Raw genomic sequence first — 26838 nt, 5'->3', positions numbered from 1 at the left:
ACACTGACCTGTGACTGTGTGGGTGTATCAACAGCAAGGTGTATAGAGTACATACACTGACCTGTGACTGTGTGGGTGTATCAACAGCAAGGTGTATAGAGTACACACACTGACCTGTGACTGTGTGGGTGTATCAACAGCACGCTGTGTGGAGTACATACACTGACCTGTGACTGTGTGGGTGTATCAACAGCAAGGTGTATAGAGTACATACACTGACCTGTGACTGTGTGGGTGTATCAACAGCAAGGTGTATAGAGTACATACACTGACCTCTGACTGTGTGGGTGTATCAACAGCACGCTGTGTGGAGTACATACACTGACCTGTGACTGTGTGGGTGTATCAACAGCACGCTGTAGAGAGTACATACACTGACCTGTGACTGTGTGGGTGTATCAACAGCAAGGTGTATAGAGTACACACACTGACCTGTGACTGTTGGTGTATCAACAGCATGCTGTACAGGGAGCAGCTTCATCTGTCACAACAAATCTCCATATCTGAAACATTGTTGAATGTGAATGACAAGTAATCTAAGTGTGTTCCTTTGTCATTCATGCATGAGTGAAGCATACTAAACCAGCTGTTGTAATACACTTTGTATAACGGTGCATTCCTTCAGTGTCAAGTGCACACACGTCACGCAGTTGAGTGCTGGTGTTGGCAGAATGAATGTAGTATTGAAACGTGAAAAGTGACGTTATTCTTTTTTTTTGTAGGAGCGTAAACTCTTCACTGACCATATACAAGGCAACAGCAAACCTGTCTGACACAACAAATACAACATGAGTGAACTCTTCACTGACCAGATACAAGGCAACAGCAAACCTGTCTGACACAACAAAATACAACAGGAGTGAACTCTTCACTGACCAGATACAAGGCAACAGCAAACCTGTCTGACACAACAAAATACAACAGGAGTGAACTCTTCACTGACCAGATACAAGGCAACAGCAAACCTGTCTGACACAACAAAATACAACAGGAGTGAACTCTTCACTGACCAGATACAAGGCAACAGCAAACCTGTCTGACACAACAATGGTTGTGAGGGCATGGTCGCAAGGACACTGTCATCATAGAGCTTACCTCATCCTCCAACACAGGGGAACGGGTCTCTATGTGATTTAATTAACTCATATTAGAGCAATACAGGTAGAACAAGTTCACCTGGGGATCTACTAAAAAATGTATGAGTGAACATTTAAGAAAGCACATGTTTTGTCGATATACACAACAAACCGAGAGTGCGGTATTGATCGCCATCTAGCGTGAGACCAGGGCACTCCTGGTCGCGGCTCTGATCCTCACATCCGGGCCTCACCAGCTCTCTCTCCCAGCCCTCTGTGACAGCCGGCCATATCCGGGGCAGAAGGACGGAAATATCCGAAAGTAATTTACTTTGACGATGATTGCTGCATTAGAACCAGGCTAAACTTTCACTGGCAACGTTATCAACATGGGCGTTGTTCAATAGACAACGTTATGTGTAGGTAATGACACGTGACGTCTTCCTATAATAATCGTCAACGTCGGGTCTGCCCACGGCGTTTATGCCACTTTAACGTCAATCGCTAACATAACCAGCCACTCCAGCGTCTTTATTACCATCAAGAATTATTCACATCACTTTAGCCATCGCGGAACAAGAAACAGAATGAACAAGTGATTCGTCTCACGCGATATCAAGTTACTTCACTAATAATGTCCAAGACTGTTGGAAAAAGTCGATTATTGAGATTATTATTCCTAAATTATCTCCGATGTCTGATCTGTCGTGGAGATTGTAATGACCAGTATCAATAGCAACTATGAGGAATATCTTGGCTATTAGAGCTCTGCGTCAGGCAGATGATTACAGGATCTTAAAGGACAGTGCAAATCTATATCAGATTAAAGCATTGTAGCACATAGTGGGGAAGCATTGTAGCACATAGCATCCCATCTCCCATCGATCAGGTTGATGTTCTTCAGGTGGAGGAGACATTGGTTACCTCAATGCATATACTTAAACTACTGTTGGACAAGGGCGACATACTCTTGTCCGGTATCGTTATTCATTGAGGGAAAACCGACTTGATTTCATTCATGCTTGATACAAACATCATGTCCTAAATCAGTTAGTTCCCCGACTGTGAGACTGTACATAAAGAGTTAGAGACTGACCGTCTGTATATATATGACGTTAGAGGGATCCGTGACTGACGGACTGAATATATATATGTCGTTAGATGGATCCGTCACTGGCAGAATGTGTAGAGGGTGTTACGTCTTTTACTCTATGTAATGCAAGCGTTTCAATTTTATCACTACATTTACTCCCCGTGATTTACCCTTCATCCAAGTAACACAAAACCTATGTCTACGAATGAATATCAGCAGGTATTTGCGGCGAAAACACAAATTAACTGTTGGACATTATTTTCCGAGCCCATTCCCTGATCAGCCCACACAGCCCATTAGACCTGTGTCCTACCGTACCCAATATCCGGACTCTACTCGATGTTGCATGATGAGACGAACAACAGATGGCAGGACGCACTCGGCCGTGAACCATCTGCAGCACAATGAATACAGACCAATCACAATCGTCTTGCAGGGAGCGACTCACGAACATAGACGTGACAGCCTGCTTGGCAGGATGTTATGTAATCACGTTAAGATGCTCCCTTGCATGGATCATTTACTCTGGGATTTCCCTCCACTGTCAGTCAGGTTTATTTCGGGACTAGCTTCCGGTAGTTCCTAGGGATATTAGGGCTTAATGTTTCACAAAATAGAGCGGCCATGTTTTAGTTTTTGTTGTAGCTATGTACAACACATTATGTGAAAATAATGTACAGTAGATTAGGAGCAAAGAGGTTATAAGTTTCATTGCCAACGGACGGGCGGTCAAAGGCTCATAACATACGTTCAAACTGACGATGAAAGCTAGGCTAAAAAGGCTGAAGTCGTAGTTGGCATGAGATCGAGGTATCACTCATGTAGTCTGTCAGTTTCTGTCTCCTGCGATCGGTTAAGACTTGCTGGCAATGTTTTGTGTGGAGCCTCCAAACAATCGCCTTCATTCATTGCACATGTGGTATTTGGGAATAACGCCAGAGCCCATGCCTAATCGAAGCAAACCACGTATAGCATATTTAATGATTTCAGGCAGAGACCATATAATAGTATGGTCTCTGTTTCTGGTTACAGATAATATATTGATATCTTCATGACATGGTTGAGTGTGTACGAGTTATACAACAGTGTTTTACGTTTGTGTCGGTCGTTGACGTTAATTACATGCTCCCCGACCATGGAGATGGTGCCGACAAAGCAATGATCACAATCGTTCTCATAACTTAAATATATACAACACTGAGGTTGGCAGACACTCATTACTCCAGTTATGTTGTAGTGGAAGACGTTATTAATCACACGTACAAGCTTTAGTAGTTACAGCGCGGTAGAGCGCGTGTACGTTTCACATTGTTTCATGATCGTTCATACATACGACTGCCCTAGCTACGTACACAATATCGCGGAGATCATTGACACTCGTGACCTTCATATTACACTTGATTACATTGAAGATAACCTGTAAACAATCCTTAGCTGCCGTTCTTTGAAAGGCGATCCCATCCAAGCAATCCCGTTGATCAACCGACAAAGGCGATGTCACGGTGCCCAGGCAGGCTGCTCACCCCCGGGCTGTCCGCCTCCAGACACACGTCTGTGTACTCATACGACTATAAATATAAAATCAGCTGTTTCTGGAATCATCCGATAAATGGATGCATTCATACCAAGAAATTTTATCTTGATAAGTTGACAGAGAGGCGTGTTGGATGGTATCGAGGCGGCTACAGTGGGGGAGGGACTCACGTAGGCCCGGTTACACAATGCACAACATTCACAGGGAGTTCTTCCTCCAATAAAAGAAAAAGCTGATAATTGCAAAACCGTGTTCCACTGAATCTGGGGCGCGCGTCTATGTTTAGAAATCTTGGTAGAATTCAAGTGCAAAGACAATGAGGGTGTATTTGCAGGAGATATGGGAAGGTTTTAGAGGTAATCACTCGAGGCAAGCACTTTATGGCGTGTGAAGTGTACATGATTATGAAGCAAGTTATGCCGTAGTGATGCTACCATGATATGTACGGTGCAACTGGGGGTCCGCCCTACTTCACGACTGCAACATCTGCAAACACATCCCGTCACTTCGCGTTCTCTTGAACATACAGAAATCTTCTCAAACTGTTCATGACCAACTGACACAAGACAGCATTGGGAAACTGAAACCATCATGCTTCATTAATACAGATTGGGGACGCACCTATATATCAATGGATATATTATTATCCACTGTATTTCATGCACGTCATATTTGTTTGTCATAATGTATGCGTGGATGTGTTGTACCACAAGACAAGTATCGGCGTTATTGTGACATCCCCCGGAAGTCAAGTTTCGACGTTATAAATGACACCTCGTGGAAGACACATATCAACCCTATAAATGACACCTCGTGGAAGACAAGTATCGACGTCATACATGACATCTCGTGGAAGACATGTATCGACGTTATAAATGACACCTCGTGTAAGACAAGTATCGACATTATAAATGACACCTCATGGAAGACATGTATCAACGTTATAGATGACACCTCATGGAAGACAAGTATCGACGTTATAGAAGACACCTCATGGAAGACAAGTATCGACATTATAAATGACACCTCATGGAAGACAAGTATCAACGTTATAGATGACACCTCATGGAAGACAAGTATCGACGTTATAGATTACACCTCATGGAAGGGAGTATTGACGTTATAAATGACACCACGTGGAAGGGAGTATTGACGTTATAAATGACACCACGTGGAAGAGAGTATTGACGTTATAAATGACACCACGTGGAAGAGAGTATTGACGTTATAAATGACACCACGTGGAAGAGAGTATTGACGTTATAAATGACACCACGTGGGAGGGAGTATTTACGTTATAAATGACACCACGTGGAAGAGAGTATTGACGTTACAAATGACACCCCCTGGAAGACAGTATTATTGACATTATAGATGAAAATTTGTGGATGACAAGTGATGACGTCTACGATTTGGGTTAAACTTCGCTGTGAACTGTATTTCTTTCACGTCATGGCGTATCAGTTACATGTGGGGGAAAAACCCGAAGTGATGCAGGCCTCGGACGTTACCCACATGTAGGGCAGGGCAGTGTCGGCAATATTCAAACCCACCCACACAGATACGGTGCTAAAATTCCAGGTACCATAATGAGGACGAATATGTACATGTTATTTTATCCCATGATCAATGGACCCTGGTACGACAGAGGGACGCAAATGTGGAGAGCAAAGTGCGGCGGTTTAAACCACTGATTCACACCACATGTTCTAATCTAGCATATACAAGTTAGGCTGTAATCATTACTTGGATAAGGTTGTCGGGGAAACTATATTCATTGGGGGAAGGCCCGTATGTTTTGTCTTGGGAATCCATCTTGACTGCTGTGCCAGATGATAACATCTTATTTAAAACACAAATACCTCCCAATATATACTCAGTCAGGCTGACCCTCATCAGATCACATCCCTCTTACAAATGAGTGACGCATCGAAGTCACATGATAAATCAAATCACATTTCTGCATGCAAAATGACAGTATAGGACATGGCAATATATACATATTTGTGTTTAAAATATGATGTCAGTATCTGGCATAGCAGTCAAAATATATATATTTGATTTTTCATGTGACTTCGATACGTCCCACATTTGTAAGAGGGATGTGATCTGACGAGGGTCAGACTGATTGAGTCAAGTGATTGCATAAACAAAACATCTTATGATCTCAGGATTATTAACATACATTAGCATGTTGAACTTGTGTTGAGTAGGATTGATATAACATTTTGTCAGGAATATAGATTTTACGCGAATGTTCATAGTCGGTACTTATTAAAAGAAAATTATAATTAATTCATTTTCACAGTATCCACAGGAGCACATTTCACAAAATCTAAATTAGCTTGGTGCATTTATATATCTAACGGTTTCTGTGTTCAAGTGGCGTGAGCTACACCTGAACTACTACAAAGCAATATGAAACGTATTTACGGTGATATAACCAACATATGGTTCTACGTCAAATATGGGCCTCAGTAATGAATAAGTCACAGCGTTTGAACCCAGCGATTGGGAAGTATGCCAACCCTATTGATAGTTATATTTGGCTCTAGCCAGGAACACAGAGGCAAATGAATATATACTGGTAACAAACTGATTTTCCCACTGAAAAACGCATCCTTTTTATATCAATAACAACTTCAATTTCAGAAATTTTAGCCCAATTCACTTTACCACGCCTAGCATCTAATATTTATAAATTATTTTAACATTTTATAACTTGGAAAACGTGTAACATACAGAACACTTGATACTGGTACTTACTGCATCGTTTATAAACAATCAGAGCTTAAAGTTTAAATTCTGAGATGAATATTGAGAAGAAGATGTTTGTCCGTATTAACTAACGAAGGAACAGCATTCCCATGTGGAAGCGCTGCAGCAATATTCTGCTGCTTAGGCGAGTCATTCTTCCGAGGACAAAGTGACGTTCAGAGTCGCTAAAATGTGCCTGACGGGGCAATCAATATAAAGTCTATGCTGTGTTATGAATGCATTTTTAAAATCTGCACCTTCACTTATTTTAAAAGTGAATAGAAAAGTCTTAAAGTAATTCTGGAAAACTTTTTCAAACAGCTTGTTGCGAACCTCTTAAAACTATGTAATATTTACCTGCACTTCAATAGGTGATGTTGAACTGAATGTTCAGGTACACTGCACTTAGTGTTGCTATTGATTCATCTGTGTTCCTTTCAGCAGACGGATGACAGTTGATGTCTCTTTGAGAATATCTCCTAGTCAGCAGATTTCAGGATATATCGTCAGCAAGTCGGCATTATGCTATCCTGTTGCCTAGCGCGATGAACACAACACACCATAACGTCCCCCTGCACAACCTCCCGTTTACATAATCTGTCTTCTCACATTAATGCTATTCTCAGAACACGGGAATATTTGAATTAAAAAAATGTAAAAGCTTGGTCTCATAAGTGTGTTTGTTATGCCCATATTAATTGATTACAGAAGCGTGAATGTATGAGAACTGTGTGTCAAACGACCTTGTGCGGAGATGCGAACAACAAAGCAATAGTCTTTCATTACTGGTGACGGTGATCGATTGTTTCAGCCGACAAAATTAGTCCATAAAAAGTGCAATATCTTGTAATTTGATTCAACCAAAACATCGATAATTTATTTTCGAATGAAAGTCGATTAATGATAAAGAGAAGGAGGGAGAACGAAGTGTATTAGATGCCTGTAACTTGAGAATGCCACTGAACAGGGATTGAATTATCTGTTTTATAGATCCGCTAATCATTGGTTGTGATTGAATTATCTTTTCTCACTTCTAGGATCCGACTAATCATCGACTTTGATCGAATGATCTGTTCTGTAGATCCGCTAATCATTGACATGAATTGAATTATTTGTTTACAGGTCCGCTCAACATTGACTAGGATTGAATGATCTATTTCAAAGACCTGCTTATCACTGACTGGGATTGAGTGATCTATTTAGTAGATCTGCTAAACATTGACTGCCATTGAGTAAACTATCTTAAAGATTCGCGATACATCGATAGAGATTTGGTGATCTATTTATTAGATCTGCTAAACATTGAAGGCGATTGAAGGATCTATTTAGTACATTGACTGCGATGAGTGTTTAATAAATCCGCTCAACAGTGACTGTGATTGAGCGATATGTTTAATAAATCCGCTCAACAGTGACTGTGATTGAGTGATATGTTTAATTAATCCGCTCAACAGTGACTTGGATTGAGCGATATGTTTAATAAATCCGCTTAACAGTGACTGGGATTGAGTGATATGTTTGATAAACCCGTTCAACAGTGACTGGGATTGAGTGATATGTTTAATAAATCCGCTTAACAGTGACTGGGATTGAGCGATATGTTTAATAAATCCGCTTAACAGTGACTGGGATTGAGTGATATGTTTAATTAATCCGCTCAACAGTGACTTGGATTGAGCGATATGTTTAAACTATCCGCTTAACAGTGACTGGGATTGAGTGATATGTTTGATAAACCCGTTCAACAGTGACTGGGATTGAGTGATATGTTTAATAAATCCGCTTAACAGTGACTGGGATTGAGTGATATGTTTAATAAATCCGCTCAACAGTGACTGGGATTGAGCGATATGTTTAATAAATCCGCTCAATAGTGACTGGGATTGAATGATTTGTTTAATACATTCGCTGAGCATTGACTGGGATATGGCAAATTATTATCTAAATCCGAAAAACATTGTTTAGGATTGCGTTATCTGTTCTTTTTACATCAACCAGGGCCCACCTCAGGCCCACGCCGGCTTGACAGTGATTATAACCAGAGCTGGACGTGGGCACCTCAAAGACAAGTATCACGATTTGCTACAGTTGAAGTACAGATAACCAACACCAGTGTCTGTTGGTAGGAAGTACGTCAATTTCAACATATTCTATACTGCATATCATCTACAATTTTAAGCCATGTCTCAACATTTCACTTGATAAATATAGGTCAGTCAACAATTAATGTTTATGGCATTCCGTACAACATGCTCCTTTGTCTGAGACAAGGAACTCCCAGCACATGACGTACACATAGAAATGATTGAAATTTGAGAACATATTCAAAGTTTGTCTTAACAATATTGACGGGAAAAGATTGTCCGTCATACAGAATGCCCACACCTGTGACATGTACCGTATCTTGTGTGAATGCCTACACCTGTGACATGTACCGTATCTTGTGTGAATGTCTACACTTGCTACATGTTCTGTATCTTGTGTGAATGTCTACACCTGTGGCATCTACCGTATCTTGTGTGAATGTCTACACCTGTGACATGTTCTGTATCTTGTGTGAATGTCTACACCTGTGACATGTTCTGTATCTTGTGTGAATGCCTAAGTTGTGACATGTTCTGTATCTTGTGTGAATGCCTAAGTTGTGACATGTACCGTATCTTGTTTGAATGTCTACACCTGTGACATGTTCTGTATCATGTGTGAATGCCTAAGTTGTGACATGTTCTGTAACTTCAAAGTATGTCCCCAATATCAATGTGTAGAATCATCAAATCAGAATGTTATGAAAGTCATGCTGAATAAACTGAATCGCAAAAACACGTCACCATGGATAGATATATGAGAAACCTTATTTGTACCAAACACTGTAAACATACTTTGAGACATTAAAAAGATGAAACTTTGCAAAAGTGATCATCAAGGTTCAAATTAAAGTGTCAAATGTTCTCAAAGTGAAACACAACACTAGTCTCTGAGAAAATGGCATCACAAGTCAGTCTCTCGTGTGTCCGACATGTGCATTGATGACACTCTGAAGAACGCCTGACGCAGTTCAGCTGCAGTTGTCGGCCTTGGTCGGACGTCATTCAGCCGTCTTTGAATCTCGTTCAACAGGTGCTCAATGGGATTTAAATCGGGACTGAGGGCAGGCCACTGCATTGTTCTGATGCCATTCTGCTGCATGAAGTCTCGTGTTGCTCTCGCAGTGTGGGCACGGGCGTTATCATGCTGAAACTCGTGTTTGCGGCGACGTGCCAAATGAGGTATGGAGTGTGGTCTCAAGACTTGATCAATGTACCGAGCTGCTGTCACACAATTGCCTCTCCCTGGACCGATGTTCTGGAAGACCACAGGGCCGACCCTCTGTGCAAGACCAATTCCACCCAACACTATGATGCTCGGACCACTCCATGAGTCTCTCTCAACAACACAAGCATCCGAATAACGTCCCCCTGGGCGTTGTCAAACTCTCTCTCTGTCGTCTGCTGTTGAGATACAGTAACGCCTCTCGTCTGAGAAGAGGACTCTTCTCCACAGCCGGTGGCGCCAATGCTGGTGCTGTGTTGCCCACTGAAGACGGTCCCAGCGATGACCTAGTGTTAGAATGGGTCCTCCGTGTGGCCTGTGATAGTGGAGGTGTCTGCTTGTCAATCGTCGACGCACGGTGTCCGCACTAATGCGTCGCTGGAATGTCCCCATGATCTGTCGAGCAGTTTCCACAGCAGTAATAAAGCGATCTTGAAAATGCTGTCGCACAATCTGACGATTCTGACGTCGGGTAGTCATCTACGTGGTCAGTCATCTGTAGTGTTGGTGGTCTTGTACCGTTGCTGGAGGCTGTATATGGTCCCTACATGGACTTGGACTTGAAATGCATTGGCTACTTGCCGGGCGGTTTGTCCAGCTTGCAATCGTCCAAGGGCTTGGTGTCGCTGATTTCTTGTCAATCTTGGCATGTGGTAGCAATTCAATAACGAATGAATGTTATCCGATCTGGGTGGATGTTTATAGGGCAAGAAAAGGGGGAACGCATGTGTATTTCAGTTTGCACGGAACTCACGTGCATCGGGTTACCATGGCCGTTGCCGTGATGCGTTTGGGCGATCGGTTTCATTGTCATCTGCTTTGTTTTTTATCATCGAATTTCATTTTTCCGGACAAGGTAATGTTAAATTTTATAATCTTTGACAAAAATTACCCAGATATTTAAATGACAACTTTTCATGCAATGTTACTTGGGGTGACGTTTATATTGCGGTTCAGTATATATTATAAAGCCAATATAACGTTGTTACAGTATTCTTTTTAGGCTCTTTATAGTGTTACTGGATAAAGTTTCCAAGGAAAAGACTATCATGGCTGACTGCATAAAAACAAAGCGTAAATTACCGGATTGTTTTCAGCTGCTGTAATCATTATGATAGCTCAGTCGGCTTTCTGTTTGAAACTATGCTACTCAGCACGGTCTGTTGATTAAATCCTAAAGATAAAAGATCAGCGGTAAGAATTGATTGTGGTGAGAAATTTCACAAAGAGCACATTTATATACTACCAACTAATCGAACATGTTCCTATGATATAAAATGCCAAGGGTCAAATTGATAATGCGAAACGAACATAGTTAAGGGACGGTATTGTCATTCTGGTCCAAAAGGGTAATGCAAACAAATTGAAGACGTTAACACCTTTGTGTTTATTAACTGCTATGTCCATATCGTCTAAACTCATGAAATCACACATATCACATACAACCGTGTGCTTGGCAAGTGCTTCATCATCTAGTCGAATGAAAATCGAGTGCTCACAGATCCTTTGACCGGGGTAATAATAGTGTAGCGCTATGAGCATCCACTTGGTGAATGGAATCTGGCGCATTATAAATGCACTTATTATTATTAGTCTTCACTCGAAAACACCTTTAATCCCCCAAGTCTCGGTCAATTTGAAATACAGTTCTGTCGAGATAAGTGTAAATAAAGTTCGCAATAAAAACATTATCGCCACTTTACTGAGATCATTATATCATCTGCAATAACGATTAACCCGGACCCTCCGTGGCTGACTAATAAACTCCCGTTTATTTACTCAGGACAGCAACATTTAGTACTGTCATAGTGGACACCACTTCAAACGGTTTCTTCATTTAACCAAAATAACTAATTGCTTCAATATGTTTCCAAAGTGCACTGAAATTCTATGTCAACAATTATTGGTGTATGCTCTCTAATCATTAATAGTGAAAGAGCGCGTCTCCGCACCGGGAACATTCGCCTCTTGTTCGAGCTGTGTGTCGTTTCACATGTTTACCATTTCTCGTGCCAGATCGACCTTTTTCAACTTGCAAAAATAAACCTGGCTGCTGTCGTCCTGAAACTTCACCCCTGACATTTTGACACAGAGGTCCATCCATGGTACGACCCGGAATATGTAGAGGGCGTCATGGAAATGACAAATACAAAATTCTTTGGAATAGGCCCGTATACAGCCTCAGACGTATCCAGGACAACAAACCCAATCTTGTCCTTATAAATCCAATGAAATCATTTATATCATTGAATGTCCTGTCCCTTTTGACACTAATGTGATTGACGAGATTGAGGAACAACATGGCAAATATGCGGACCTCGCTTTCGAAAAGTCATGCTTGCATCCCAAGTATCAAGTTGTCCGACGCCCCATTGTTCTCGGTGCCTTAGGTTTGGTACCTCCCAATCTGCTGATTGACAATGGGAGAGTACCCGGGTTTGCTACCAGGAATACAGCCCTTCTGACAAAATGGGTAATGCAGAAGGCCGCAGTGTTGGGGAGTCTTCACATTCTCCGAAGAGTTTTAGGTGGGTTTGAGTAGGCAGCGCTTTCTGGGAGAACTCCCATTCGCCGTCTGGGCTGCGTGTCTGGCAAGGGCCCTGACCTGATGATGGGCCTAACCAGCCTGACTGTGCCAGGATCACCCAAACCCTCTTTTCTGAATTTTTTATTTTAATCTGTGAATCATATAACTACAAACAATAAACCATATATCTAGTGCCTATTTTGGGTCTATTTTAGATTTCTCTTTCTTATATTGTTGTGAACGGATTGTTGTATGTTATGACTAACATATACTGTCTTGTGTGAATGGCTACACTTGTGACATGTGCAGTATCTAGTGTGAATGCCTACACCTGTAACATGTACTGTATCTTGTGTGAATGTCTACACTTGTGGCATCTACCGTATCTTGTGTGAATGTCTACACTTGTGACATGCACTGTATCTTGTGTGAATGTCTACACCTGTGGCATCTACCGTATCTTGTGTGAATGTCTACACTTTTGACATGTACTGTATCGTGTGTGGTCGCATACACCTGTGACTTCTACCGTATCTTGTGTGAATGTCTACACTTGTGACATGAACCGTATCTTGTGTGAATGTCTACACTTGTGACATGCACTGTATCGTGTGTGAATGTCTACACCTGTGACATATACTGTCTTGTGTGATTGCCTACACCTTCACATATACTGTTTTGTATGATTGCCTACACCTTGATATGTACTGTATCTTGTGTGATTGCCTACACCTGTAACATGTACTGTATCTTGTGTGAATGCCTACACTTGTGACATGTACTGTATCTTGTGTGAATGTCTACACCCGTAACATGTACTGTATCTTGTGTGAATGCCTACACTTTTGACATGACCTATGTCTTGTGTGAATCCCTATACCTGTGATATATACTGTCTTGTGTGAATCCCTACACCTGTGGTATATACTGTCTTGTGTGAATGCCTACACTTGTGACATGTACTGTATCTTGTGTGAATGCCTACACTTGTGACATGTACTGTATCTTGTGTGAATGCCTACACTTGTGACATGTACTGTATCTTGTGTGAATGCCTACACTTGTGACATGTACTGTATCTTGTGTGAATGTCTACACCTGTGGTATATACTGTCTTGTGTGAATGCCTACACTTGTGACATGTACTGTATCTTGTGTGAATGCCTACACTTGTGACATGTACTGTATCTTGTGTGAATGTCTACACCTGTGGTATATACTGTCTTGTGTGAATGCCTACACTTGTGACATGTACTGTATCTTGTGTGAATGTCTACACTTGTGACATGTACTGTATCTTGTGTGAATGCCTACACTTGTGACATGTACTGTATCTTGTGTGATTGCCTAAGACATATACTGTCTTGTATGTATACCCTCTCTGGTAACATATAGTGGATCTTGTGTGAATGCCCTCTCTGGTTACATATAGTGGATCTTGTGTGAATACCCTCTCTGGTAACATATAGTGGATCTTGTGTGAATGCCCTCTCTGGTTACATATAGTGGATCTTGTGTGAATACCCTCCCTGGTAACATATAGTGGATCTTGTGTGAATGCCCTCTCTGGTTACATATAGTGGATCTTGTGTGAATGCCCTCCCTGGTAACATATAGTGGATCTTGTGTGAATACCCTCTCTGGTAACATATAGTGGATCTTGTGTGAATACCCTCTCTGGTAACATATAGTGGATCTTGTGTGAATACCCTCTCTGGTAACATATAGTGGATCTTGTGTGAATGCCCTCTCTGGTAACATATAGTGGATCTTGTGTGAATACCCTCTCTGGTAACATATAGTGGATCTTGTGTGAATACCCTCTCTGGTAACATATAGTGGATCTTGTGTGAATACCCTCTCTGGTAACATATAGTGTATCTTGTGTGAATGCCCTCTCTGGTTACATATAGTGGATCTTGTGTGAATACCCTCTCTGGTAACATATAGTGGATCTTGTGTGAATGCCCTCTCTGGTAACATATAGTGGATCTTGTGTGCATGCCCTCTCTGGTAACATGTAGTGCATCTTGTGTGAATGCCCTCTCTGGTAACATATAGTGTATCTTGTGTGAATTCCGTCTCTGGTATTATATATTGTCTCCTGTGCTAATGCCCTCTCTGACAACATATAGCGTATCTTGTGTGAATGCCCTCTCTGGTAACATATAATGTCTCCTGTGGTAATGCCCTCTCTGACAACATAAAGTGTATCTTGTGCCCTCTCTGGTAACATATATTGTCTCCTGCCCTCTCTGGTAACATACAGTGTATCTTGTGTGAATGACATCATTTTATGTCATGTCCGATATCATTTTCCCGAGACAAGAGAGTTAACTGACTGTAAAAGTCCAGTGGACACTGCACTTTTACAGTCAGTTAACTCACTTGCCTCGGGAAGATGGCCCGATATAAATGCTCCTTCTACATGTACATCTGCATATCTGTAATTGATCAGAAACATTAAAACTTTGACTGCAAACATTAATGAACTCTTGTTTATTCACTGAGGTATTATGTACCGTGCGTGTTAGTCGTGTACATTAGAACCTCTGCTGAGCGAGTTGATCTCCCAACCTCGCGGGTTATTGATGCGGCGTTATCTTCTAGTTCTCAGTCCTCTGTTCAATGTTTCCAAATACAATACTGTTTTAAACCGCTGCCATTACTCATCAATAGGGTTTTACTAATTGTTGACCGCTGGGCAGTCTGCATGCAAAGTGATAAACGTGTTTCCTTTTGCAAGTTGAAGAAATTACCTACTGCACACCCATGACACGTAATTCTCCAGCAGGAATGTCTCAAATCTTACCAAAATAAGAAGGTTCGTGTAATATAAAATCATATACATATATACTGTTATCTACAGAGAAGGTAACTGAGATCGCAACATGTAGGCCGACTCCATGTCTAATACTGAATCTGAAGATGTTTGTAATAACACTCACATGAATCCATTTACCCTACCTCGCAACTGCAGTAGGCGCCATTCCAGACCTTACATCATATCAAGTTATACACACTGCTTAACGTGGGCGACGACGCTCGTACTTCTCTGCTAATTGATGCTACTCCTGAGATCAACATGTGTTGTTCTTCATACTTATAGCGAACCAGACATTTAATGAAGTGTAGTGTCATGAAGTAACTAGAACAAAGAACAGTCACCAGTAATATGTTATTGTGGTATTTACATTCCAGTCATTAAACAGATGAAGCAAAACGCGAAGATAACAACGAATGAATCTAAATAATATCCAACAGTAGAGGTGGCACCACAGACGCAAGATACAAACATTATTTAATGTCGGTGACGTGGCAACAAGGAGGTGTAAGATGACTATACTAGTGGCGGCGTCTCAGAGAGGAGATATAACACTACACTAGAGGCGGTGTCACAGAGAGGAGATATAACACTACACTAGTGGCGGCGTCTCAGAGAGGAGATATAACACTACACTAGAGGCGGTGTCACAGAGAGGAGATATAACACTACACTAGTGGCGGTGTCACAGAGAGCAGATATAACACTACACTAATGGCGGTGTCAAAGAGAGGAGATATAACACTACACTAGTGGCGGCGTCTCAGAGAGGAGATATAACACTACACTAGTGGCGGTGTCACAGAGAGGATATATAACACTACACTAGAGGCGGTGTCACAGAGAGGAGATATAACACTACACTAGACAAAGTGGCGGCATCACAGAGAGGAGATACAACACTACACTAGTGGCTGCGTCACAGAGAGGAGATATTATCTCAATACTAATGTAGTGGTGGCGGCGTCACAGAGAGGAGATATAACACTACACTAATGGCGGCGTCACAGAGAGGATATGTAACACTACACTAGTGGCGGTGTCCCAGAGAGGATATATAACACCTCCCAAGTGGCGGCGTCTCAGAGAGGAGATATAACACTACACTAGTGGCGGTGTCACAGAGAGGAGATATAACACTACACTAGTGGCGGCGTCTCAGAGAGGAGATATAACACTACACTAGAGGCGGTGTCACAAAGAGGAGATATAACACTACACTAGTGGCGGCGTCTCAGAGAGGAGATATAACACTACACTAGAGGCGGTGTCACAGAGAGGAGATATAACACTACACTAGTGGCGGTGTCACAGAGAGGAGATATAACACTACACTAATGGCGGCGTCCCAGAGAGGATGTGTAACACTACACTAGTGGCGGTGTCCCAGAGAGGATATATAACACTTCCCAAGTGGCGGCGTCTCAGAGAGGAGATATAACACTACACTAGAGGCGGTGTCACAGAGAGGAGATATAACACTACACTAGTGGCGGCGTCTCAGAGAGGAGATATAACACTTCACTAGTGGCGGCGTCACAGAGAGGATATGTAACACTATACTAGTGGCGGTGTCACACAGAGGAGATATAACACTACACTAGTGGCGGCGTCACAGAGAGGAGATATAACACTACACTAGTGGCGGCGTCTCAGAGAGGAGATATAACACTACAATAGTGGCGGCGTCACAGAGAGGATATATAACACTACACTAGAGGCGGTGTCACAGAGAGGAGATATAACACTACACTAGTGGCGGCGTCACAGAGAGGAGATATAACACTTCACTAGTGGCGGTGTCACAGAGAGGAGATATAACACTACACTAGTGGAGGCGTCATAGAGAGGAGATACAACACTACACTAGACAAAGTGGCGGCATCACAGAGAGGAGATACAACACTACACTAGTGGCTGCGTCACAGAGAGGAGATATTATCTCAATACTAATGTAGTGGTGGCGGCGTCACAGAAAGGAGATATAAACTGAAAACAGGTGTAGTCGAGGCTGCGGGCAGGAGAGGCGATATTATACCACAGGGATGGGATACTAATTGCGGTGACGTGACAATGAGGAGATAAAATGATTCTGTACCAGAGGAGGCATTACAGATAGGGGATAAAATACCAATACTGTTATGGTGGTGGCGGCGTCACAGAGAGGAGACATAAACACTATACCAGTGAAAGCTATGTCACAGAGGTGATATAATCTCCATTCTAGTGGAACCTATGTCACAGAGGTGATATAATCTCCATTCTAGTGGAAGCTATGTCACAGAGGTGATATAATCTCCATTCTAGTGGAAGCTATGTCACAGAGGTGACATAATCTCCGTACTAGTGGAGGCTATGTCACAGAGGTGATATAATCTCCATTCTAGTGGAGGCTATGTCACAAAGAGGAGTGATAATATCCATACTAGTGGAAGGTATGTCACAGAGAGGATCTATAATCTCAATACTAGTGGAGGCTATGTCACAGAGACAGCGACGTGACGCAGAGTTCATATAAGTACGACCAAAGACTGACACGTGACGCAGAGTGCATATTGGTACCATAGACAGTCACGTGACGCAGAGTACATATTGGTACGACGAGAGACAGTGACGTGACGCAGAGCACATATTGGTACGACCAGAGACAGTGACGTGACGTAGTGGTGTACATATTGGTACGACGAGAGACAGTGACGTGACGCAGTGTACATATTGGTATGAGGAGAGACAGTGACGTGACGTAGAGTACATGTTGGTACGACTAGAGACAGTGACGTGACGTAGAGTACATATTGGTACCATAGACAGTGACGTGACGCAGAGTACATATTGGTACGACGAGAGACAGTGACGTGACGCAGAGTACATATTTGTACCATAGACAGTGACGTGACGCAGAGTACATATTGGTACGACGAGAGACAGTGACGTGACGCAGGGTTCATATTGGTACGAGAGACAGTGACATGACGCAGAGTACATATGGGTTCGACGAGAGACAGTGACGTGACGTAGAGTACATGTTGGTACGACGAGAGACAGACACGTGACGCAGTGTACATATTGGTACGACGAGAGACAGTGACGTGACGCAGTGGTGTACATATTGGTACGACCAGTGACGTGACGCAGTGTACATATTGGTACGACGAGAGACAGTGACGTGACGTAGAGTACATGTTGGTACGACGAGAGACAGTGACGTGACGTAGAGTACATGTTGGTACGACTACAGACAGTGACGTGACGTAGAGTACATGTTGGTACGACGAGAGACAGTGACGTGACGTAGAGTACATGTTGGTACGACGAGAGACAGTGACGTGACGTAGAGTACATGTTGGTACGACGAGAGACAGTGACGTGACGTAGAGTACATACTGGTACGACGAGAGACAGTGACGTGACGTAGAGTACATATTGGTACGACCAAAGACTGAGACGTGACGCAGAGTACATATTTGTACCATAGACAGTGACGTGACGCCGAGTACATGTTGGTACCATAGACAGTGACGTGACGCAGAGTACCTATTGGTACGACCAGAGACAGTGACGTGACGCAGGGTTCATATTGGTACGAGAGACAGTGACATGACGCAGAGTACATATGGGTTCGACGAGAGACAGACACGTGACGCAGTGTACATATTGGTACGACGAGAGACAGTGACATGACACAGAGTACATATTGGTACCATAGACAGACACGTGACGCAGTGTACATATTGGTACGACGAGAGACAGTGACGTGACGCAGTGATGTACATATTGGTACGACCAGTGACGTGACGCAGTGTACATATTGGTACGACGAGAGACAGTGACGTGACGTAGAGTACATATTGGTACGACGAGAGACAGTGACGTGACGTAGAGTACATATTGGTACGACCAAAGACTGAGACGTGACGCAGAGTACATATTGGTACCATAGACAGTGACGTGACGCAGAGTACATGTTGGTACCATAGACAGTGACGTGACGCAGAGTACATATTGGTACGACCAGAGACAGTGACGTGACGCAGGGTTCATATTGGTACGAGAGACAGTGACATGACGCAGAGTACATATGGGTTCGACGAGAGACAGACACGTGACGCAGTGTACATATTGGTACGACGAGAGACAGTGACATGACGCAGAGTACATATTGGTACCATAGACAGTGACGTGACGCAGTGTACATATTGGTACGATGAGAGACAGTGACGTGACGCAGAGTACATATTTGTACCATAGACAGTGACGTGACGCAGAGTACATGTTGGTACCATAGACAGTGACGTGACGCAGAGTACATGTTGGTACGACGAGAGACAGTGACGTGACGCAGTGTACATATTGGTACGACGAGAGACAGTGACGTGACGCAGTGTACATATTGGTACGACGAGAGACAGTAACCCGACGTAGAGTACATGTTGGTACGACGAGAGACAGTGACATGACATAGAGTACATATTAGTACGACGAGAGACAGTGACGTGACGCAGAGTACATATTGGTACGACGAGAGACAGATACGTGACGTAGAGTACATATTGGTACGACGAGAGACAGTAACCCGACGTAGAGTGCATATTGGTACGACGAGAGACAGATACGTGACGTAGAGTACATATTGGTACGACGAGAGACAGTGACGTGACGTAGAGTACATGTTGGTACGACGAGAGACAGTGACGTGACGTAGAGTACATGTTGGTACGACAAGAGACAGTAACCCGACGTAGAGTACATATTGGTACGACGAGAGACAGTGACGTGACGCAGAGTACATATTGGTACGACGAGAGACAATGACGTGAGGCAGAGTACATATTGGTACGACTTTACTGAGATCATTATATCATCTGCAATAACGATTAACCCGGACCCTCCGTGGCTGACTAATAAACTCCCGTTTATTTACTCAGGACAACAACATTTAGTACTGTCATAGTGGACACCACTTCAAACGGTTTCTTCATTTAACCAAAATAACTAATTGCTTCAATATGTTTCCAAAGTGCACTGAAATTCTATGTCAACAATTATTGGTGTATGCTCTCTAATCATTAATAGTGAAAGAGCGCGTCTCCGCACCGGGAACATTCGCCTCTTGTTCGAGCTGTGTGTCGTTTCACATGTTTACCATTTCTCGTGCCAGATCGACCTTTTTCAACTTGCAAAAATAAACCTGGCTGCTGTCGTCCTGAAACTTCACCCCTGACATTTTGACACAGAGGTCCATCCATGGTACGACCCGGAATATGTAGAGGGCGTCATGGAAATGACAAATACAAAATTCTTTGGAATAGGCCCGTATACAGCCTCAGACGTATCCAGGACAACAAACCCAATCTTGTCCTTATAAATCCAATGAAATCATTTATATCATTGAATGTCCTGTCCCTTTTGACACTAATGTGATTGACGAGATTGAGGAACAACATGGCAAATATGCGGACCTCGCTTTCGAAAAGTCATGCTTGCATCCCAAGTATCAAGTTGTCCGACGCCCCATTGTTCTCGGTGCCTTAGGTTTGGTACCTCCCAATCTGCTGATTGACAATGGGAGAGTACCCGGGTTTGCTACCAGGAATACAGCCCTTCTGACAAAATGGGTAATGCAGAAGGCCGCAGTGTTGGGGAGTCTTCACATTCTCCGAAGAGTTTTAGGTGGGTTTGAGTAGGCAGCGCTTTCTGGGAGAACTCCCATTCGCCGTCTGGGCTGCGTGTCTGGCAAGGGCCCTGACCTGATGATGGGCCTAACCAGCCTGACTGTGCCAGGATCACCCAAACCCTCTTTTCTGAATTTTTTATTTTAATCTGTGAATCATATAACTACAAACAATAAACCATATATCTAGTGCCTATTTTGGGTCTATTTTAGATTTCTCTTTCTTATATTGTTGTGAACGGATTGTTGTATGTTATGACTAACATATACTGTCTTGTGTGAATGGCTACACTTGTGACATGTGCAGTATCTAGTGTGAATGCCTACACCTGTAACATGTACTGTATCTTGTGTGAATGTCTACACTTGTGGCATCTACCGTATCTTGTGTGAATGTCTACACTTGTGACATGCACTGTATCTTGTGTGAATGTCTACACCTGTGGCATCTACCGTATCTTGTGTGAATGTCTACACTTTTGACATGTACTGTATCGTGTGTGGTCGCATACACCTGTGACTTCTACCGTATCTTGTGTGAATGTCTACACTTGTGACATGAACCGTATCTTGTGTGAATGTCTACACTTGTGACATGCACTGTATCGTGTGTGAATGTCTACACCTGTGACATATACTGTCTTGTGTGATTGCCTACACCTTCACATATACTGTTTTGTATGATTGCCTACACCTTGATATGTACTGTATCTTGTGTGATTGCCTACACCTGTAACATGTACTGTATCTTGTGTGAATGCCTACACTTGTGACATGTACTGTATCTTGTGTGAATGTCTACACCCGTAACATGTACTGTATCTTGTGTGAATGCCTACACTTGTGACATGACCTATGTCTTGTGTGAATCCCTATACCTGTGATATATACTGTCTTGTGTGAATCCCTACACCTGTGGTATATACTGTCTTGTGTGAATGCCTACACTTGTGACATGTACTGTATCTTGTGTGAATGCCTACACTTGTGACATGTACTGTATCTTGTGTGAATGCCTACACTTGTGACATGTACTGTATCTTGTGTGAATGCCTACACTTGTGACATGTACTGTATCTTGTGTGAATGTCTACACCTGTGGTATATACTGTCTTGTGTGAATGCCTACACTTGTGACATGTACTGTATCTTGTGTGAATGCCTACACTTGTGACATGTACTGTATCTTGTGTGAATGTCTACACCTGTGGTATATACTGTCTTGTGTGAATGCCTACACTTGTGACATGTACTGTATCTTGTGTGAATGTCTACACTTGTGACATGTACTGTATCTTGTGTGAATGCCTACACTTGTGACATGTACTGTATCTTGTGTGATTGCCTAAGACATATACTGTCTTGTATGTATACCCTCTCTGGTAACATATAGTGGATCTTGTGTGAATGCCCTCTCTGGTTACATATAGTGGATCTTGTGTGAATACCCTCTCTGGTAACATATAGTGGATCTTGTGTGAATGCCCTCTCTGGTTACATATAGTGGATCTTGTGTGAATACCCTCCCTGGTAACATATAGTGGATCTTGTGTGAATGCCCTCTCTGGTTACATATAGTGGATCTTGTGTGAATGCCCTCCCTGGTAACATATAGTGGATCTTGTGTGAATACCCTCTCTGGTAACATATAGTGGATCTTGTGTGAATACCCTCTCTGGTAACATATAGTGGATCTTGTGTGAATACCCTCTCTGGTAACATATAGTGGATCTTGTGTGAATGCCCTCTCTGGTAACATATAGTGGATCTTGTGTGAATACCCTCTCTGGTAACATATAGTGGATCTTGTGTGAATACCCTCTCTGGTAACATATAGTGGATCTTGTGTGAATACCCTCTCTGGTAACATATAGTGTGCCTTGTGTGAATGCCCTCTCTGGTTACATATAGTGGATCTTGTGTGAATACCCTCTCTGGTAACATATAGTGGATCTTGTGTGAATGCCCTCTCTGGTAACATATAGTGGATCTTGTGTGCATGCCCTCTCTGGTAACATGTAGTGCATCTTGTGTGAATGCCCTCTCTGGTAACATATAGTGTATCTTGTGTGAATTCCGTCTCTGGTATTATATATTGTCTCCTGTGCTAATGCCCTCTCTGACAACATATAGCGTATCTTGTGTGAATGCCCTCTCTGGTAACATATAATGTCTCCTGTGGTAATGCCCTCTCTGACAACATAAAGTGTATCTTGTGCCCTCTCTGGTAACATATATTGTCTCCTGCCCTCTCTGGTAACATACAGTGTATCTTGTGTGAATGACATCATTTTATGTCATGTCCGATATCATTTTCCCGAGACAAGAGAGTTAACTGACTGTAAAAGTCCAGTGGACACTGCACTTTTACAGTCAGTTAACTCACTTGCCTCGGGAAGATGGCCCGATATAAATGCTCCTTCTACATGTACATCTGCATATCTGTAATTGATCAGAAACATTAAAACTTTGACTGCAAACATTAATGAACTCTTGTTTATTCACTGAGGTATTATGTACCGTGCGTGTTAGTCGTGTACATTAGAACCTCTGCTGAGCGAGTTGATCTCCCAACCTCGCGGGTTATTGATGCGGCGTTATCTTCTAGTTCTCAGTCCTCTGTTCAATGTTTCCAAATACAATACTGTTTTAAACCGCTGCCATTACTCATCAATAGGGTTTTACTAATTGTTGACCGCTGGGCAGTCTGCATGCAAAGTGATAAACGTGTTTCCTTTTGCAAGTTGAAGAAATTACCTACTGCACACCCATGACACGTAATTCTCCAGCAGGAATGTCTCAAATCTTACCAAAATAAGAAGGTTCGTGTAATATAAAATCATATACATATATACTGTTATCTACAGAGAAGGTAACTGAGATCGCAACATGTAGGCCGACTCCATGTCTAATACTGAATCTGAAGATGTTTGTAATAACACTCACATGAATCCATTTACCCTACCTCGCAACTGCAGTAGGCGCCATTCCAGACCTTACATCATATCAAGTTATACACACTGCTTAACGTGGGCGACGACGCTCGTACTTCTCTGCTAATTGATGCTACTCCTGAGATCAACATGTGTTGTTCTTCATACTTATAGCGAACCAGACATTTAATGAAGTGTAGTGTCATGAAGTAACTAGAACAAAGAACAGTCACCAGTAATATGTTATTGTGGTATTTACATTCCAGTCATTAAACAGATGAAGCAAAACGCGAAGATAACAACGAATGAATCTAAATAATATCCAACAGTAGAGGTGGCACCACAGACGCAAGATACAAACATTATTTAATGTCGGTGACGTGGCAACAAGGAGGTGTAAGATGACTATACTAGTGGCGGCGTCTCAGAGAGGAGATATAACACTACACTAGAGGCGGTGTCACAGAGAGGAGATATAACACTACACTAGTGGCGGCGTCTCAGAGAGGAGATATAACACTACACTAGAGGCGGTGTCACAGAGAGGAGATATAACACTACACTAGTGGCGGTGTCACAGAGAGCAGATATAACACTACACTAATGGCGGTGTCAAAGAGAGGAGATATAACACTACACTAGTGGCGGCGTCTCAGAGAGGAGATATAACACTACACTAGTGGCGGTGTCACAGAGAGGATATATAACACTACACTAGAGGCGGTGTCACAGAGAGGAGATATAACACTACACTAGACAAAGTGGCGGCATCACAGAGAGGAGATACAACACTACACTAGTGGCTGCGTCACAGAGAGGAGATATTATCTCAATACTAATGTAGTGGTGGCGGCGTCACAGAGAGGAGATATAACACTACACTAATGGCGGCGTCACAGAGAGGATATGTAACACTACACTAGTGGCGGTGTCCCAGAGAGGATATATAACACCTCCCAAGTGGCGGCGTCTCAGAGAGGAGATATAACACTACACTAGTGGCGGTGTCACAGAGAGGAGATATAACACTACACTAGTGGCGGCGTCTCAGAGAGGAGATATAACACTACACTAGAGGCGGTGTCACAAAGAGGAGATATAACACTACACTAGTGGCGGCGTCTCAGAGAGGAGATATAACACTACACTAGAGGCGGTGTCACAGAGAGGAGATATAACACTACACTAGTGGCGGTGTCACAGAGAGGAGATATAACACTACACTAATGGCGGCGTCCCAGAGAGGATGTGTAACACTACACTAGTGGCGGTGTCCCAGAGAGGATATATAACACTTCCCAAGTGGCGGCGTCTCAGAGAGGAGATATAACACTACACTAGAGGCGGTGTCACAGAGAGGAGATATAACACTACACTAGTGGCGGCGTCTCAGAGAGGAGATATAACACTTCACTAGTGGCGGCGTCACAGAGAGGATATGTAACACTATACTAGTGGCGGTGTCACACAGAGGAGATATAACACTACACTAGTGGCGGCGTCACAGAGAGGAGATATAACACTACACTAGTGGCGGCGTCTCAGAGAGGAGATATAACACTACAATAGTGGCGGCGTCACAGAGAGGATATATAACACTACACTAGAGGCGGTGTCACAGAGAGGAGATATAACACTACACTAGTGGCGGCGTCACAGAGAGGAGATATAACACTTCACTAGTGGCGGTGTCACAGAGAGGAGATATAACACTACACTAGTGGAGGCGTCATAGAGAGGAGATACAACACTACACTAGACAAAGTGGCGGCATCACAGAGAGGAGATACAACACTACACTAGTGGCTGCGTCACAGAGAGGAGATATTATCTCAATACTAATGTAGTGGTGGCGGCGTCACAGAAAGGAGATATAAACTGAAAACAGGTGTAGTCGAGGCTGCGGGCAGGAGAGGCGATATTATACCACAGGGATGGGATACTAATTGCGGTGACGTGACAATGAGGAGATAAAATGATTCTGTACCAGAGGAGGCATTACAGATAGGGGATAAAATACCAATACTGTTATGGTGGTGGCGGCGTCACAGAGAGGAGACATAAACACTATACCAGTGAAAGCTATGTCACAGAGGTGATATAATCTCCATTCTAGTGGAACCTATGTCACAGAGGTGATATAATCTCCATTCTAGTGGAAGCTATGTCACAGAGGTGATATAATCTCCATTCTAGTGGAAGCTATGTCACAGAGGTGACATAATCTCCGTACTAGTGGAGGCTATGTCACAGAGGTGATATAATCTCCATTCTAGTGGAGGCTATGTCACAAAGAGGAGTGATAATATCCATACTAGTGGAAGGTATGTCACAGAGAGGATCTATAATCTCAATACTAGTGGAGGCTATGTCACAGAGACAGCGACGTGACGCAGAGTTCATATAAGTACGACCAAAGACTGACACGTGACGCAGAGTGCATATTGGTACCATAGACAGTCACGTGACGCAGAGTACATATTGGTACGACGAGAGACAGTGACGTGACGCAGAGCACATATTGGTACGACCAGAGACAGTGACGTGACGTAGTGGTGTACATATTGGTACGACGAGAGACAGTGACGTGACGCAGTGTACATATTGGTATGAGGAGAGACAGTGACGTGACGTAGAGTACATGTTGGTACGACTAGAGACAGTGACGTGACGTAGAGTACATATTGGTACCATAGACAGTGACGTGACGCAGAGTACATATTGGTACGACGAGAGACAGTGACGTGACGCAGAGTACATATTTGTACCATAGACAGTGACGTGACGCAGAGTACATATTGGTACGACGAGAGACAGTGACGTGACGCAGGGTTCATATTGGTACGAGAGACAGTGACATGACGCAGAGTACATATGGGTTCGACGAGAGACAGTGACGTGACGTAGAGTACATGTTGGTACGACGAGAGACAGACACGTGACGCAGTGTACATATTGGTACGACGAGAGACAGTGACGTGACGCAGTGGTGTACATATTGGTACGACCAGTGACGTGACGCAGTGTACATATTGGTACGACGAGAGACAGTGACGTGACGTAGAGTACATGTTGGTACGACGAGAGACAGTGACGTGACGTAGAGTACATGTT

At 43.0% G+C, this 26838-nt stretch overlaps 1 protein-coding gene across 3 annotated transcripts in view; it reads right to left on the bottom strand.

Annotated features, from left to right (window-relative positions):
• The window catches only part of LOC139466661 (soluble guanylate cyclase 88E-like), a 52981-nt gene that overhangs the window by 22904 nt on the left and 3239 nt on the right, over nt 1-26838 (bottom strand). Inside the window, exon 2 of one of the 3 annotated variants that reach the window (XM_071248256.1) lies at nt 433-503. The exons of the other annotated variants lie outside the window; for them this stretch is intronic. The gene's annotated coding sequence lies outside the window, so the exon portion shown is untranslated. The remainder of the gene's footprint in view (nt 1-432; nt 504-26838) is intronic. 3 annotated transcript variants of the gene reach the window in all.

This window comes from Haliotis cracherodii, unplaced genomic scaffold, assembly GCF_022045235.1.
Source record: "Haliotis cracherodii isolate W230 unplaced genomic scaffold, xgHalCrac1.p SCAF_19, whole genome shotgun sequence".
Taxonomy (NCBI): Eukaryota; Metazoa; Mollusca; class Gastropoda; order Lepetellida; family Haliotidae; genus Haliotis; species Haliotis cracherodii.
Note: the sequence above shows the minus strand (reverse complement) of the source record. Positions and strands in the feature narration are given on the sequence as shown.